This window comes from Polypterus senegalus, unplaced genomic scaffold (genome assembly GCF_016835505.1).
Source record: "Polypterus senegalus isolate Bchr_013 unplaced genomic scaffold, ASM1683550v1 scaffold_1405, whole genome shotgun sequence".
Classification (NCBI taxonomy): domain Eukaryota; kingdom Metazoa; phylum Chordata; class Cladistia; order Polypteriformes; family Polypteridae; genus Polypterus; species Polypterus senegalus.
This window is the reverse complement of record NW_024380795.1, coordinates 1-15,635: the sequence shown is the minus strand read 5'-3', so window position 1 is coordinate 15,635 and position 15,635 is coordinate 1. Positions and strand designations below refer to the sequence as shown.

At 49.7% G+C, this 15,635-nt stretch overlaps 5 non-coding genes across 5 annotated transcripts; 2 read left to right on the top strand and 3 right to left on the bottom strand.

Moving 5' to 3' along the window:
- Positions 1-3,382: 3,382 nt before the first annotated feature.
- On the top strand, positions 3,383-3,456 carry trnan-guu. Its single transcript has one exon. It is a non-coding gene; the product is annotated as a tRNA-Asn (tRNA).
- A 296-nt stretch (positions 3,457-3,752) lies between these two features.
- Positions 3,753-3,824, bottom strand: trnaw-cca. Its single transcript has one exon. It is a non-coding gene; the product is annotated as a tRNA-Trp (tRNA).
- Positions 3,825-5,275: 1,451 nt separating this feature from the next.
- On the bottom strand, positions 5,276-5,347 carry trnaw-cca. Its single transcript has one exon. It is a non-coding gene; the product is annotated as a tRNA-Trp (tRNA).
- Positions 5,348-6,397: 1,050 nt separating this feature from the next.
- Positions 6,398-6,468, top strand: trnan-guu. The gene has a single exon. It is a non-coding gene; the product is annotated as a tRNA-Asn (tRNA).
- A 275-nt stretch (positions 6,469-6,743) lies between these two features.
- trnac-aca lies at positions 6,744-6,815 on the bottom strand. Its single transcript has one exon. It is a non-coding gene; the product is annotated as a tRNA-Cys (tRNA).
- Between the last annotated feature and the right edge of the window lie 8,820 nt (positions 6,816-15,635).

Below are 15,635 nucleotides of genomic sequence, written 5' to 3'. Positions count from 1 at the left end.
TTGCACACTTGGCCAAAATGTTTGAACCAACCTTGGCTGAAGCGATTACTGATCTGGCCCTGGTGGGCGACTTCACTTTCTCCCGGCCCTGGAGTCAAGACCAGTTAGGGCTGCTGGCCTCTCGCCGCTGCCCTCTCTGGTGCTCTTGCCTGCCTAAATGCAGAGCGTCCGTCAAGTGCGGAGCTCGGGCACAGGACGCCCAGTACGAACCGGTCACTGCTTCCGCCATAAACCATGTCCGTGCCATCCTTCCTTTATGACTGAGCTCTGATATATCGTTTCAAATTGCCTTAAAGGAGGCCAGCGCTGCCATCCTGCCTTCGGGCAGTCAGTCCTTCGCTCGAGACATCAGCTGGGCTTGCTCCACCATCCCCTTGGCCAGCCAGTAGCTCGAGTCTCTGTGGCGCCAATCGGTTAGCGTTCGGCTGTTAACCCAAAGGTTGGTGGTTCGAGCCACCAGGGATGCTGAGGTGCATTTTGACAAAATCCCAAGCCAGCAAAGGGCTGCCCAGGTTAAGGGTTGCAAAGAAACAGCCCTCCCAGCGAACCACGATCGGCGGGCGCTTTAAGCACCGAGCTTTCTGCCTCGTCAGCTGCCCGATGTGAAAGTGCACCCCTCGGCCCGTTTAAAAGCCAAAGGTACGGCGTGGCCAATAGTCAGGGCTCGGGCTTTGCTCCACGTTCTCGAGGGTTTTTTTTTGCAGAGGCTGGGATAAGAAAGGACGGCTGAGCGCTGCGGGGAGTCAGGGCTGGGACTATGACCTCGGCGTGATTTGAACACGCAGCCTTCTGATCTGGAGTCAGACGCGCTACCGTGCGCCAGCAGGTCGACCGCCGGATGTGGAGCCTAAGATTGCCACGGAAGAGGGCTGTGCTGCCTTCTCTGTGTGAGGCGAGAAGCTAAGCGGGTGGTCAGGTGCAAAGACCAGCCTCCCGTCGGGGAATCGAACCCCAGTCTCCGCGTGACAGGCGGGATACTCACACTATACTAACGAGGAGCAGATGTGCTAGGGAGCGCTATCAACGTCCAGGCGTGAGAAAAGAAGCATCGCCTTTTCCCTTCATTGCGTGCGTTGTTTTATTTTCTTTTTCAAGTTTATCCATGTCTATTTTCATTATTTTGAATAGTACCAGTAGTAGTGGGAGTAGTATTGACAGTTGCATTATTAGTATTAGCGATTGGGATTTTTATTTTGAGGATTTTTAAACGGGCGGTCAGGTGCAAAAGACGACCTTCCGTCGGTCGAACCCGCACAGATGAATTAGGGGGGCCCCCATCAGCGCAGGCGTGAAAAAAAGTTGCAGCATCCCCTTTTCCCCTTTCATTAGACGTTGCTTTTATTTTTTTGACCAGTTTATTCAGTTCTATTTAATTTTCTGTATTTATTATTTTAATTACTTAGTAGTAGGGGGAGTAGTATTGACAGTTGTATTATTAGTAATGGGATTGCATTTTATTTATTTTTTTTCAACTTTTTTTACTGGACTACTTACACTTGCCAAATGTTTGCCCCAACCTTGGCGGGAACGCATTACTGATCTGGCCCTGGGGGGCGACTTCATTTTTCTCCCGGCCCTGGAGTCAAGACCAGTTAGGGCTGCTGGGCGCCTCGGCCGCTGCCCCTCCCTCTGGTGCTCTTGCCTGCCTAAATGCAGGCGGTCCGCCCAAGTGCCGGAGCTCGGGCACAGGACGCCCAGTACAGACCGGTCACTCCCTGCCTAAACCATGTCCGTGCCATCCTTCCTTTATGACTGAGCTCTGATATATCGTTTTAAATTGTTAAGGAGGCCAGCGCTGCCATCCTGCCTTCGGGCAGTCAGTCACTTCGCTCGAGACATCAGCTGGGCTTGCTCCACCATCCCCTTGCCAGCCCCGGGAGCTCCGCCTGTGGCGCAATCGGTTAGCGGCCGGGCTGTTAACCGAAAGGTTGGTGTTCGAGCCCCCAGGGACGCGCGAGGTGCATTTTTACAAAATCCCAAGCCAGCAAAGGGCTCCCCAGGTTAAGGGTTGCAAAGCAGCCCTCCCAGCGAACACGATCGACGGCGGCGCTCTTAAGCACCGAAGCTTCGCCTGCGTCAGCTGCCGATGTAAAAGTGCACCTCACTCGGCCCGTTTAAAAGCCAAAGGTACGGCGTGGCCAATAGTCAGGGCTCGGGCTTTGCTCCACGTTCTCGGGGGGTTTTTTTTTTTTGCAGGGGCTGGGATAAGAAAGGACGGCTGAGCGCTGCGGGAGTCAGGCTGGACTATGACCTCGACGTGATTTGAACACGCAGCCTTCTGATCTGAGTCAGACGCCCCTACCTTTTGCGCCACGAGGTCGACCGCCGGATGCGACCCCTAGATTGCCACGGAAGGGGCTGTCTGCCTTCTCTGTGTGAGATGGGGAAGCTAAACGGGTGGTCAGGTGCAAAAGACCAGCCTCCCCGTCGGGGAATCGAACCCAGGTCTCCCGCGTGACAGGCGGGGATACTCACCATATACTAACGAGGAACAGATGAGCTAGGAGCGTCTATCAACGTCCAGACGTGAGAAAAGTGAAGCATCGCCTTTTCCCCTTCATTGCGGCGCGTTGTTTTTTTCTTTCAAGTTTATCCATGTCTATTTTCATTATTTTGAATAGTACCGTAGTAGTGGGGGTAGTATTGACAGTTATTATTAGTATTAGCGATTGGATTTTATATTTTCGAGGAGCTCAACGGGCGGTCAGGTGCAAAAAAACGACCTTCCCGTCGGGGGAAACGAACCCGCACAAGAATTAGGGAGGTCTATCAGCGTCCAGACGTGACAAAAGTGCAGCATCGCCTTTTCCCTTCATTGTGACGCGTTGCTTTTACTTTATTTTCTTTGACCAGTTTATTCAGTTCTATTTAATTTCTGTATTTATTATTTTAATTATTAGCAGTAGTAGTGGGAGTAGTATTATTAGTAATGGCGATTGCATTTTATTTATTTTTTTTTCAACTTCTTTTACTGGACTACTTGCACACTTGGCCAAATGTTTGAACCCAACCTTGGCTGAACGCGATTACTGATCTGGCCCTGGTGGACGACTTCACTTTCTCCCCGGCCTGGAGTCAAGACCAGTTAGGGCTGCTGGCTCTCCGGCCGCTGCCCTCCTCTGGTACTCTTGCCTGCCTAACATGCAGAGCGGTCCGTCAAGTGCCGGAGCTCGCAGCAGGACGCCCAGTACGAACCGGTCCTCGCTTCCTGCCATAAACCATGTCCGTGCCATCCTTCCTTTATGACTGAGCTCTGATATATCGTTTCAAATTGCCTTAAAAGGAGGCCAGCGCTGCCATCCTGCCTTCGGGCAGTCAGTCACTTCGCTCGAGACATCAGCTGGGCTTGCTCCACCATCCCCTTGGCCAGCCAGTAGCTCGAGTCTCTGTGGCGCAATCGGTTAGCGCGTTCGGCTGTTAACCGAAAGGTTGGTGGTTCGAGCCCACCCAGGGATGCGCTGAGGTGCATTTTGACAAAATCCCAAGCCAGCAAGGGCTGCCCAGGTTAAGGGTTGCAAAGAAACAGCCTCCAGCGAAGACACGATCGACGGCGGCGCTCTTAAGCACCGAGCTTTCTGCCTCGTCAGCTGCCGATGTGAAGTCCCTCACTCGGCCCGTTTAAAAGCCAAGGTACGGCGTGGCCAATAGTCAGGGCTCGGGCTTTGCTCCACGTTCTCGAGGGTTTTTTTTTTTGCAGAGGCTGGGATAAGAAAGGACGGCTGAGCGCTGCGGGGAGTCAGGGGCTGGGACTATGACCTCGACGTGATTTGAACACGCAGCCTTCTGATCTGGAGTCAGACGCGCTACCGTTGCGCCACGAGGTCGACCGCCGGATGTGAGCCTAAGATTGCCACGGAAGAGGGCTGTGCTGCCTTCTCTGTGTGAGACGAGAAGCTAAACGGGTGGTCAGGTGCAAAAGACCAGCCTCCCCGTCGGGAATCAGACCCCAGTCTCCCGCGTGACAGGCGGGGATACTCACCACTATACTAACGAGGAGCAGATGAGCTAGGGAGCGTCTATCAACGTCCAGACGTGAGAAAAAGTGAAGCATCGCCTTTTCCCTTCATTGCGGCGCGTTGTTTTATTTTCTTTTTCAAGTTTATCCATGTCTATTTTCATTATTTTGAATAGTACCAGTAGTAGTGGGAGTAGTATTGACAGTTGCATTATTAGTATTAGCGATTGGATTTTATATTTTCGAGGAGCTCAACGGGCGTCAGGTGCAAAAGAACGACCTTCCGTCAGGGAATCGAACCCGGCACAGATGAATTAGGGAGCGTCTATCAGCGTCCAGACGTGACAAAAGTGCAGCATCGCCTTTTCCCTTCATTAGACTGCTGCTTTACTTTATTTTCTTTGACCAGTTTATTCAGTTCTATTTAATTTTCTGTATTTATTATTTTAATTATTAGCAGTAGTAGTGGGAGTAGTATTGACAGTTGTATTATTAGTAATGGCGATTGCATTTTATTTATTTTTTTTTCAACTTCTTTTACTGGACTACTTGCACACTTGGCCAAATGTTTGAACCCAACCTTGGCTGAACGCGATTACTGATCTGGCCTGGTGGGACACTTCACTTTTCTCCCGGCCCTGGAGTCAAGACCAGTTAGGGCTGCTGGCGCTCTCGGCCGCTGCCCTCCTCTGGTGCTCTTGCCTGCCTAACATGCAGAGCGGTCCGTCAATGACCGGAGCTCGGGCACTGGGACGCCCAGTACTGAACGGTCACTTTGCTTCCTGCCATAAACCATGTCCGTGCCATCCTTCCTTTATGACTGAGCTCTGATATATCGTTTCAAATTGCCTTTAAAGGAGGCCAGCGCTGCCATCCTGCCTTCGGGCAGTCAGTCACTTCGCTCGAGACATCAGCTGGGCTTGCTCCACCATCCCCTTAGCCAGCCGGTAGCTCGAGTCTCTGTGGCGCAATCGGTTAGCGCTTCGGTTGTTAACCGAAAGGTTGGTGGTTGAGCCCACCCAGGGGACGCAGGTGCATTTTGACAAATCCCAAGCCAGCAAAGGGCTGCCCAGGTTAAGGGTTGCAAAGAAACAGCCCTCCCAGCAAAGACACGATCGACGGCGGGCTCTTAGCACCGAGCTTTCTGCCCGTCAGCTGCCGATGTGAAAGTGCACCTCACTCGGCCCGTTTAAAGCCAAAGGTACGGCGTGGCACATAGTCAGGGCTCGGGCTTTGCTCCACGTTCTCGAGGGTTTTTTTTGCAGGGGCTGGGATAAGAAAGGACGGCTGAGCGCTGCAGGGAGTCAGGGGCTGGGACTATGACCTCGACGTGATTTGAACACGCAGCCTTCTGATCTGGAGTCAGACGCGCTACCGTTGCGCCCGAAGGTCGACCGCCGGATGCGACCTAAGATTGCCACGGAAGAGGGCTGTGCTGCCTTCTCTGTGTGAGATGAGAAGCTAAACGGGTGGTCAGGTGCAAGACCAGCCCCCCCGTGAATCAGACCCAGGTCTCCCGTGACAGGCGGGATACTCACCACTATACTAACGAGGAGCAGATGAGCTAGGGAGCGTCTATCAACGTCCAGACGTGAGAAAAAGTGAAGCATCGCCTTTTCCCTTCATTGCGGCGCGTTGTTTTATTTTCTTTTCAAGTTTATCCATGTCTATTTTCATTATTTTGAATAGTACCAAGTAGTAGTGGGAGTAGTATTGACAGTTGCATTATTAGTATTAGCGATTGGATTTTATATTTTTCGAGGAGCTCAACGGGCGGTCAGGGGGCAAAGACGACCTTCCCATCGAGAATCGAACCCGGCACAGATGATTAGGAGGTCTATCAGCGTCCAGGACGTGACAAAAGTGCACATCGCCTTCCCTTCATTGTGACGCGTTGCTTTACTTTATTTTCTTTGACCAGTTTATTCAGTTCTATTTAATTTTCTGTATTTATTATTTTAATTATTAGCAGTAGTAGTGGGAGTAGTATTATTAGTAATGGCGATTGCATTTTATTTATTTTTTTTTCAACTTCTTTTACTGGACTACTTGCACACTTGGCCAAATGTTTGAACCAACCTTGGCTAAAGCTAGATTACTGATCTGGCCCTGGTGGACGACTTCACTTTTCTCCCGGCCCTGGAGTCAAGACCAGTTGGGCTGCTGGCGCTCTTCGGCCGCTGCCCTCCTCTGGTACTCTTGCCTGCCTAACATGCAGAGCGGTCAGTGCCGAGTCGGCTCGGCAGGCGCCTAGTACGAACCGTCGCTACTCCCTCTGCCATAAACCATGTCCGTGCCATCCTTCTTTATGACTGAGCTCTGATATATCGTTTCAAATTGCCTTAAAGGAGGCTAGCGCTGCCATCCTGCCTTGGCAGTCAGTCACTTCGCCGAGACATCAGCTGGGCTTGCTCCACCATCCCCTTGGCCAGCCGGTAGCTAGTCTCTGTGGCGCAATCGTTGCGCGTTCGGCTGTTAACCGAAGGTTGGTGGTTCGAGCCCACCCAGGGACGCGAGGTGCATTTGATAAAACCCCAAGCCAGCAAAGGGCTGCCCAGGTTAAGGGTTGCAAAACAGCCCTCCCAGCGAAGAACGATCGCGGGCGCTCTTAAGCACCGAGCTTTCTGCCTCGTCAGCTGCCGATGTGAAAGTGCACCCACTCGGCCCGTTTAAAAGCCAAAGTGCGGTGGCAATAGTCAGGGCTCGGGCTTTGCTCCACGTTCTCGAGGGTTTTTGCAGAGGCTGGGATGAAAGGCGGCTGGCTGCGGGGAGTCAGGGGCTGGGACTATGACCTCGACGTGATTTGAACACGCAGCCTTCTGATCTGTAGTCAGACGCGCTACTGTTGCGCCACGAGGTCGACCGCCGGATGGGAGCCTAAGATTGCCACGGAAGAGGGCTGTGCTGCCATCTCTGTGTGAGATGAGAAGCTAAACGGGTGGTCTGGTGCAAAAGACCAGCCTCCCCGTCGGGAATCAACCCGGGCTCCGTGACAGGCGGGGATACTCACCACTATACTAACGAGAGCAGATGAGCTAGGGCGTCTATCAGCGTCAGACGTGAGAAAAGTGAAGCATCGCCTTTTCCCTTCATTGCGGCGTTGTTTTATTTTCTTTTCAAGTTTATCCATGTCTATTTTCATTATTTTGAATAGTACCAGTAGTAGTGGGAGTAGTATTGACAGTTGCATTATTAGTATTAGCGTTGGATTTTTTATTTTTTGAGGAGCTCAACGGGCGGTCAGGGTGAAAGAACGACCTTCCGTCGGGGAATCGAACCCGGCACAGATGAATTAGGGGGCGTCATCAAGCGCAGGCGTGACAAAAGTGCAGCATCGCCTTTTCCCTTCATAGACGCGTTGCTTTACTTATTTTCTTTGACCAGTTTATTCAGTTCTATTTAATTTTCTGTATTTATTATTTTAATTATTAGCAGTAGTAGTGGGAGTAGTATTGACGGTTGTATTATTAATAGGATTGCTTTTTATTTATTTTTTCAACTTCTTTTACTGGACTACTTGCCCCTTGGCCAAATGTTTGAACCAACCTTGGCTAAAGCGATTACTGATCTGGCCCTGGTGGCGACACTTTCTCCCCCCCCTGGGTCAAGACCAGTTAGGGCTGCTAGCGGGTCTTTGACGCTGCCCTCCTCTGGTGCTCTTTCCTGCCTAACATGCAGAGCGGTCCGTCAAGTCCGGGCTTTGGGGCCAGGGCTGCCGAATTGAACCGGTCCTCGCTTCCTGCCATCCATGTCCGTGCCATCCTTCCTTTATGACTGAGCTCTGATATATCGTTTCAAATTGCCTTAAAGGAGGCAGCGCTGCCATCCTGCCGGCAGTCGTCACTTCTTCGAGACATCATGGGCTTGCTCCACCTCCTTGGCCAGCCGGTGGGTCAAGTCTCTGTGGCGAATCGGTTGGCGCGTTCGGCTGTTAACGAAAGGGTTTTGGTTAAGCCACCCCGGGGCCGAGGTGCATTTGACAAAATCCAAACCCGCAAAGGCTGCCCAGGTTGGGGGTTTCAAAAAACACCCTCCCAGCGAACCACGATCGGCGGGTCTTAAGCACCCAGCTTTCTGGGCCCCGGGTCAGCTGCCGATGTGAAAGTGCACCTCACTTTGGCCCGTTTAAAGCCAAAGTGCAGGGGTGGCCAATAGTCAGGGCTGGGGTTTGCCCACGTCTCGAGGTTTTTGCAGGGGCTGGGATAAAAAGGGCGGCTGGCGCTGCGGGAGTCGGGGCTGGGACTATGACCTCGGGGTTTAAACCCCTTTTGATCGGGTCAGAGCGCTACCGTTCCCCGGGGAAAACCCCGGGGAGACCCTAAAGGATTCCCTGGAAGAGGGCTTGCCCTTCTTGTGGACGAAGCAAATGGTCGGGTAAAGAAGCCTCCCGGGGGTCGCCCGGTCCCCCCGGCGAGGGGGGGATCCTCACCCATACAAAAACGATGGCTAGGGGGCGCATCCGATCCGGGCCGTGAAAAAGTGAAGATCGTTTTTCCCTTCATTGCGGGCTTGCTTTACTTTTTTTTCAAGTTTACCATGTCTATTTCATTATTTGAATAGTACCAGTGTGGTGGGAGAATTTGACGGTTGCTTTAAATTAGATTAGGTTGGGATTTTATATTTTGAGGAGCTCCCGGGGTCGGGTGCAAAAGAACCTTTCCTGTAGTCGAACCGCCTGATGAATTAGAGCCGTCTATCAGCTCCAGGCGAAAAAAGTGCCAGCCTTTCCCCTTCAGGGGACGTGCTTTACTTTTTCTTTGACAGTTTATTCAGTTCTATTTAATTTCTGTATTTATTATTTAATTTGTTGGTAGTAGTGGGAGTAGTATTGACAGTTGTATTTAGTAATGGCGATTGCATTTTATTTATTTTTTCACTCTTTCGGACTACTTGCCACTTGGCAAAGTTTGCTAACCTTGGCTGAAGCGATTGCAGTCTGGCCGGGGGGCGACTCACTTTTCTCCCGGCCCTGGAGTCAGACCATTGGGCTGTGGCGCTCTCTCGCGCTGCCTCCTCTGAGTGTTTTGTGCCTAACTTTCAGCGGCCCGTCAAGTGCGGAGTTTTCGGCGGGCCCCAGTCTGACGTCACTCGTCCTCCCAAACATGCCGTGCCACCCTTTCCCTTTAGACTGAGCTCTGATATATCTTTTTTCAATGCGCTTAAAAGGGGGGCCGGGCGCTGCCATCCTCCTTCGGGCGTCAGTCACTCGCTTCGAGACATCAGCTGGGCTCGCCCCACCACCCCTTCCCCAGCCGTGTTTCGAATTCTGTGGCCCCAATCGTTCAGTGCTTTAAATTTAACGAAGGTTGGTTTGAGCCACCAGGGACGGAGGTGCATTTGACAAAATCCAAGCCAGAAAAGCTCCCGGGTTTAAAGGTTGCGAAACAGCCCTCCCAGCAAACAGATCCCGGGCGCCTTAACCCGAGCTTTCTCCCTTTCCCACCGCTGTAAAAGTGCACTCCTCGGCCCGTTAAAAGCCAAATTGGCGGCGTGGCCAATAGTAACTTCGGGCTTTGCTCCGTCTCAGGTTTTGCAGGGGCTGGGATAAGAAAGGGGGCCCGGGCCCTCGGGAGTCAGGCTGGGACTGTACCTCCGCGTGATTTGAACACGCAGCCTTCTGATCTGGAGTCAGGCGCGCCAGGTTCCACAGGTCGACCGCGGGATGCCCCCCTAAGATTGCCAGGAAGAGGCTGTCTGGCCTCTGTGTGAGGAGGCAACGGGTGGGTCAGGTGCAAAGCCAGCTCCGTCGGGGAATGACAGGTCTCCCGCGGAAGGCGGATGCTCACCACTATCAACGGGAGAGATGAGCTAGGGCGTCACCCACGTCGCGTGAAAAAGGAAAGCATCGCCTTTTCCCTTCATTGCAGGCTTTTTTTATTTCTTTTCAGTTTATCCATGTCTTTTTCATTATTTTGAATAGTACAGTAGTAGTGGGAGTAGTATTGACGGTTGCATTATTAGTATTAGCGGTTGGTTTTTATATTTTGAGGAGTAAACGGGGGTCAGGTGCAAGACGACCTTCCCGTCGAGAATCGAACCGGCACAGATGAATTAGGGAGCGTCTATCAGCGCCCAGAGTGAAAAAAGTGCAGCACGCTTTTCCTCATTGTGCGCTTGCTTTTTTATTTCTTTGACCAGTTTATTCAGTTCTATTTAATTTTCTTATTTATTATTTTAATTATGGCGTAGTAGTGGGAGTATAATTATTAGAAAATGGGATTGCATTTTTTTTTTTTTTTTACTTTTTTTACTGGACTACTGCCACTTCCCAAATGTTTGAACCCAACCTTGGCTAAACGCGATTACGATCGGCCTGTAGACTCATTTTCTCCCGCCCTGGAGTCAAGACCAGTTAGGGCTGCGGGCCCTCCCCGGCGCTGCCCTCCTCGGTAACCTTCCGCCTAACTGAAAGGGTCCGTCAAGTCCCGAACGGGCGGGACGCCAGTCAAGGGTACTCGCTTCCTGCCATAAACCATTCCAGTGCCACCCTTCCTTTATGACGAGCTCTGATATTTTCGTTTCAAATTCCCTTAAAGGGGCCAGCTGCCATCTGCCTTCAGCGTCAGTCCTTGCTCGATACATCAGCTGGGCTTGCTCCACCATCCCGCCACGGTTTGTTTGAGTCTCTGTGGCGCAACCCGGTTGCGCGCCGAAACCCGAAAGGTTGGGGTTTCGAGCCTACCCAGGGACGCGCGGTGCATTTTGACAAAATCCCAAGCCAGCAAGGCGCCGGAAGGGTTGAAAAGAAACACCCCCTCCAGCGAAACACGATCGACGCCGTCTTAAGCACCGAGCTTTCGGGCTCGTCAGCTCCCGTGTAAAGTACCTCCTCGGCCGTTTAAACCCAAAAGGGTCGCGTGGCAATGTCAGGGCTCGGGCTTTGCTCCACGTCCGAGGGTTTTTGAGGGCTGGGATAGAAAGGGCTGGGCGCTGCGGGGGGTCAGGGCTGGGACTATGACCTCGCGTGTTGAACCGCAAGCCTTCTGATCTGGAGTCAACGCCGTTGCTGCCAGGGTCGACCGCCGGATGCGAGCCTAGTTGCCACGGAAGGGGCTGCCCCTTCTCTGTGTGGATGAGAAGCTAACGGTGTCGGGTGAAAGCCAGCCTCCCGTCAGGGGGTGCCCGGTCTCCGCTGAAGGCGGGGATACTCCCACTATACTAAGAGGACAGATGAGCTGGGGCGTCATCAACGTCAGACTGGGGAAAAGTGAACATCGCCTTTTCCTTCATTGCGGCGCGTTGTTTTATTTTTTTCAAGTTTATCCATGTCTTTTCATTATTTAATAGCCCAGTAGTAGTGGGTAGTTTGACAGTTGCATTAGTGGTATTGCGTTTGGGATTTATGTTTTCCCGGGGAAAGCCTCACGGGCGGTCAGGTGCAAAAAGAACGACCTTCCGTCGGGGAATCGAACCGGCACAAAAGATTGGGGAAAGTGATCAACCCAGCGCCAACGTGACAAAAGTGCAGCTTGCCTTTTCCCTTCATTTGCGCGTTGTTTACTTATTTTCTTTGACCAGTTTATTCAGTTCTATTTAATGTATTTATTATTTTAATTATTAGCAGTAGTGGGTGGGTAATGACGTTGTATTTAAGTAATGGCGCATTGCATTTTATTTTTTTTCAACTTCTTTACTGGACTACGCACCTTGCCCAAATGTTTGACGCACTTGCTGAAGCGATTACTATCTGGCCTGGTGGCGACTACTTTTTCCCGGCCCTGGAGTCAAGACAGTTAGGGTTGCTGGCTCTCTCGGCTGCTCCTCCTCTGCGCTCTCTGCCTGCCTAATATGCAGAGCGTCCGTCAAGTGTCGGAGCTTCGGGTACAGGGACGCCTGCATGAAACCTACCACGCCTGCCATATAAACCATGTCCGTGCCACCTTCCTTTATGTGACTTGCTTCCTGATATATCGTTTCAAATTGCCTTTAAAAGGAGGCTAGCAAGGCTATCCCGCTCTCAGTCACTGCTCGAGACATCAGCTACTTGCTCCACCATCCCCTGGGCCAGCTTTCGGTAGCTCGAGTCCCTGTGGCGCACCGGTTAAAGGTTCGGCTGTTAACCGAAAGGTTGCGGTCTGAGCCCACCCAGGGACGCGCGAGGTGCATTCTTGACAAACCTGCCAGCAAAGGGCTGCCCAGGTTAAGGGCTGCAAAGAAACAGCCCTCCCCAGCGAAGACATCGATCGACGGCGGCGCTCTTTAAGCACCGAGCTTTCTGCCCCGTCAGCCGCCGATGTGAAAGGCACCCCACCTGGCCTGTTTAAAAGCCAAAGGTACGGCGCCAATAGTCAGGGGCTCGGGCTTGCCCCACGTTCTCGAGGGTTTTTTTTTGGCAGGGCTGATAAGAAAGGGACGGCTGAGCTGCGGGGAGTCAGGGCTGACTAAGGGACCCGACGTGATTTGAAACACGCAGCCTCTGATCTGAGTCAGACGCGCTACCGTTGCGCCACGAGGTCGACCGCCGGATGCGCGAGCCTAAGATTGCCACGGGAAGAGGGTCGCGCTGCCTCTCTGCGTGAGACGAGAAGCTAAACGGGTGGTCAGGTGCAAAAGACCAGCCCTGTCGGGGAATCAAATCTCAGTGTCCCAATTTGTTATTTTAAACCCTGATGGATTCATTTTCTGCCACTTCCATTTCGGGGACGTTGCTCTGCGCTTCGTCACCTATGTTTGTTCGCAGGTCTGGCTCTCAGACATGTCGCTGAGGCGTTTTTCTTTTTATTCTTTCGCAACCGTTAAGAATAAAACGTAGACTGCGCGGTTATTTCTGTTGATTAATTCAGTAATGGGTGCTATTTATAGCTAATAATTGCTATGAAGTGGCTAATGTTTTTTCTGCCTGTTTTGGAGTAATTAATTAATTTCCCCTTGGGATTAGTGCATTCATTCATTTCATCTATCTATCTATCTATCTATCTATCTATCTATCTATCTATCTATCTATCTATCTATCTAGTTTCACATCTATCTCCCACTTCACTCAACTTCAGCTTGCCTTCGTGCAGCGTGAGTCCATTGTTCTGATTTAATATATTTCTTTTGACATAATTCTCCGATTTTAAAATACATATACAGTATATTTAAAATGAAACTACTACAGTATATAACTACTACTGTTATCTATCTGTCTGGTGCCTTCTCCGTTTGCCTTTTATATAGTGCCTTTCCTGTTAATATGTGTTCCACAGTTTCTTCCCCTTGGGATTAATAAAGTATCTATCTATCTACTATATAGTGCCTTTCTATCTATCTATCTACATCTATCTATCTATCTATCTATCTATCTATCATTCTATCTATGTGCAATAGATGCAGACAATCTTTAGGCTCCTTTATATTTTGCAGACTATTAAGTTATAAGTTTAATTTAAAAGGATATTTTTCATTTTGCCATAGATTAGACATCAGATATAAAGGCAGACATGTCACTGTGTCTATGTGGCCCCAGATTCCTCTGCATATCAGGAGATAACCAAGCCACGTAACTACTGCAGACCTCCACAAACAACTTATGGTTAGATGTAGATCGGGGCAGGAGCACACAACCATATGTAAAGCTTTGTGGGTTCCCAGGAGAACAGTTGGCTTAAAACCTATCAAATGATAGAAGTTTGGAGGCAGCAGGATTCTTCTAGCGTTTGGTGTCTGGCCATCTGAGAAGTCAGGTAAAAGGGAGTTGATCAGAGAGGTGGCCAAGAATCCAGTGGTCACCAACAGAGCTCAGAAGCACTCGGCTTAGTAGGGGGTCACTGTTGTGAGGCTAACCTTCTCAGCATCAGTTTATTAATGAAGCACATATGGCTGCCCACTTGGAGTTTGCCAAATAGCATTTCATAGACTCGAAAAGCATGTGTTAAAGGATTCTCTGGCTTGTTGATACAAAAATTCAACTTTTTGATCAAAATTAACTATAATTGAACAGAACAGTAACAGAATTCAAAATGCTTATAACTTTTTGGAGTAAACAAGTTCTTTAATTTGTTCCTAAACCTAAATCAGCAGCTTAGTGACAACATCTAAAATTTAGAAAAAGAAAATAAAAATAGAGGATGTGGTCTCTCTGACAGAATGGAGTCGGCCTTCTTCCTATTCTGTGTGTTATACTGTACAGGCAGTCCCTGGGTTATGAGTGAGATCCGTTCCTGCGTCTTTCTTCAAGTCTACCGTGTAGGTAAGTCAGAACAGGTACATGCGGTTCTTATTTAGTGTCAGTTAGTCAAATGCCGGTCTTTGCATATTTTTTACTTTTCTATGCCTATAAAATACCTAAAACACTTCCAAATACACTTAAACATATTAAACATGCAACAGGGCCACATGGAGGTTTCATTTTTGTCTGCATATGTCCTTTTGGGATGATTGTTAAATGTGCATAAATAGCACTGTTTTTAAATTGGGGTCTGTGTCTTTAAACAGGTTTGCCCAGATCGGAGGGGCTTGTGGGATTTGTAGTTTGTGTTTTGTAGGCACTGTACAGTTGAAACCGGAAGAGAAGTATATGGCGGACTTTTGATTGTTCCAGTTCCCGATCACCTCTATCATCAGGAGCAGCAGCAGCCTCACCTAAACCATTTATGAACTGTGTATTGTAATTTAAAAGATGAAACCATCCATCCATCCATCCATTATCCAACCCGCTATATTCTAACTACAGAGTCACGGGGGCTGCTGGAGCCAATCCCAGGCAACACAGGGCGCAAGGCAGGAAACAAACCCTGGGCAGGGTGCCAGCCACTGCAGGGCACACACACGCACCTCAGGCACACACTGGGGACAATTTAGAATCGCCAATGCACCTAACCTGCATGTCTTTGGACTGTGGAGGAAACCAGAGTTCCCGGAGGAAACCCACATAGACACGGGAGATCATGCAACTCCATACAGGGAACCCATTTAACTCAAATTTTTAATCTAATGGGCTTTATGACAGTCCGTTCTTAAGTATGGGTTGTCTGCAAGTCGGACAGTCTTTACTCGAGGATGGTCTGTACAGTTCAGTGACAGAGGTGTGCTGCTGAACTCATAATTTGACTGCTTATTTTCATAATGTTATGATTGTTTATATTCTTGAGGTTTCCAAATATAACAAAAGATTCAATAAAGTACTTATAAAACAGCGCATTATGTTTTGTCCACTTTTAAACAGTTGAGCTTCCCAAGAAAGAAAAGCCGTGTTGGTCCCTTCCTACAAATTAGAACATTTAGAGGAGTTTGAACAAGACTTCCTCTCCTGCCATTATATTTAATTCCTTATAACATCATTTAGCTAGTCAGTAGTTACTCACAAACATCTCCTTCCAGTTCATTTTAACTCTCTTCCACTCTTTGCTCTCCTTTTCACAATTTCCTTGTACATTTGACAGTCGTCTTGAAACCCTCGATTGGTGAGTGGTGCAGCTTCCTGTACGCCCATTAGCTGACTCCTTCGTGCTTATTCCATGGCTACTTGACTGAACCTCTCTCCATTCCTTGTCAGCAATCTCCTTCTTCTAATATTTGCTTTGCAGCACCTGTGCATTTTTCTGTATGAGTTGCAGTAAATCTTTCTACTTTGCCATATTTCTTTGTGATTTTCCTGCTAATTTATATTTTAAAAATAAAATACTACAAGCTTGTAGCACTCTGGCGTTTGAAGACATCTGGTCTATCTGATTGCCTCCTATGCAAGAAATTATTTATA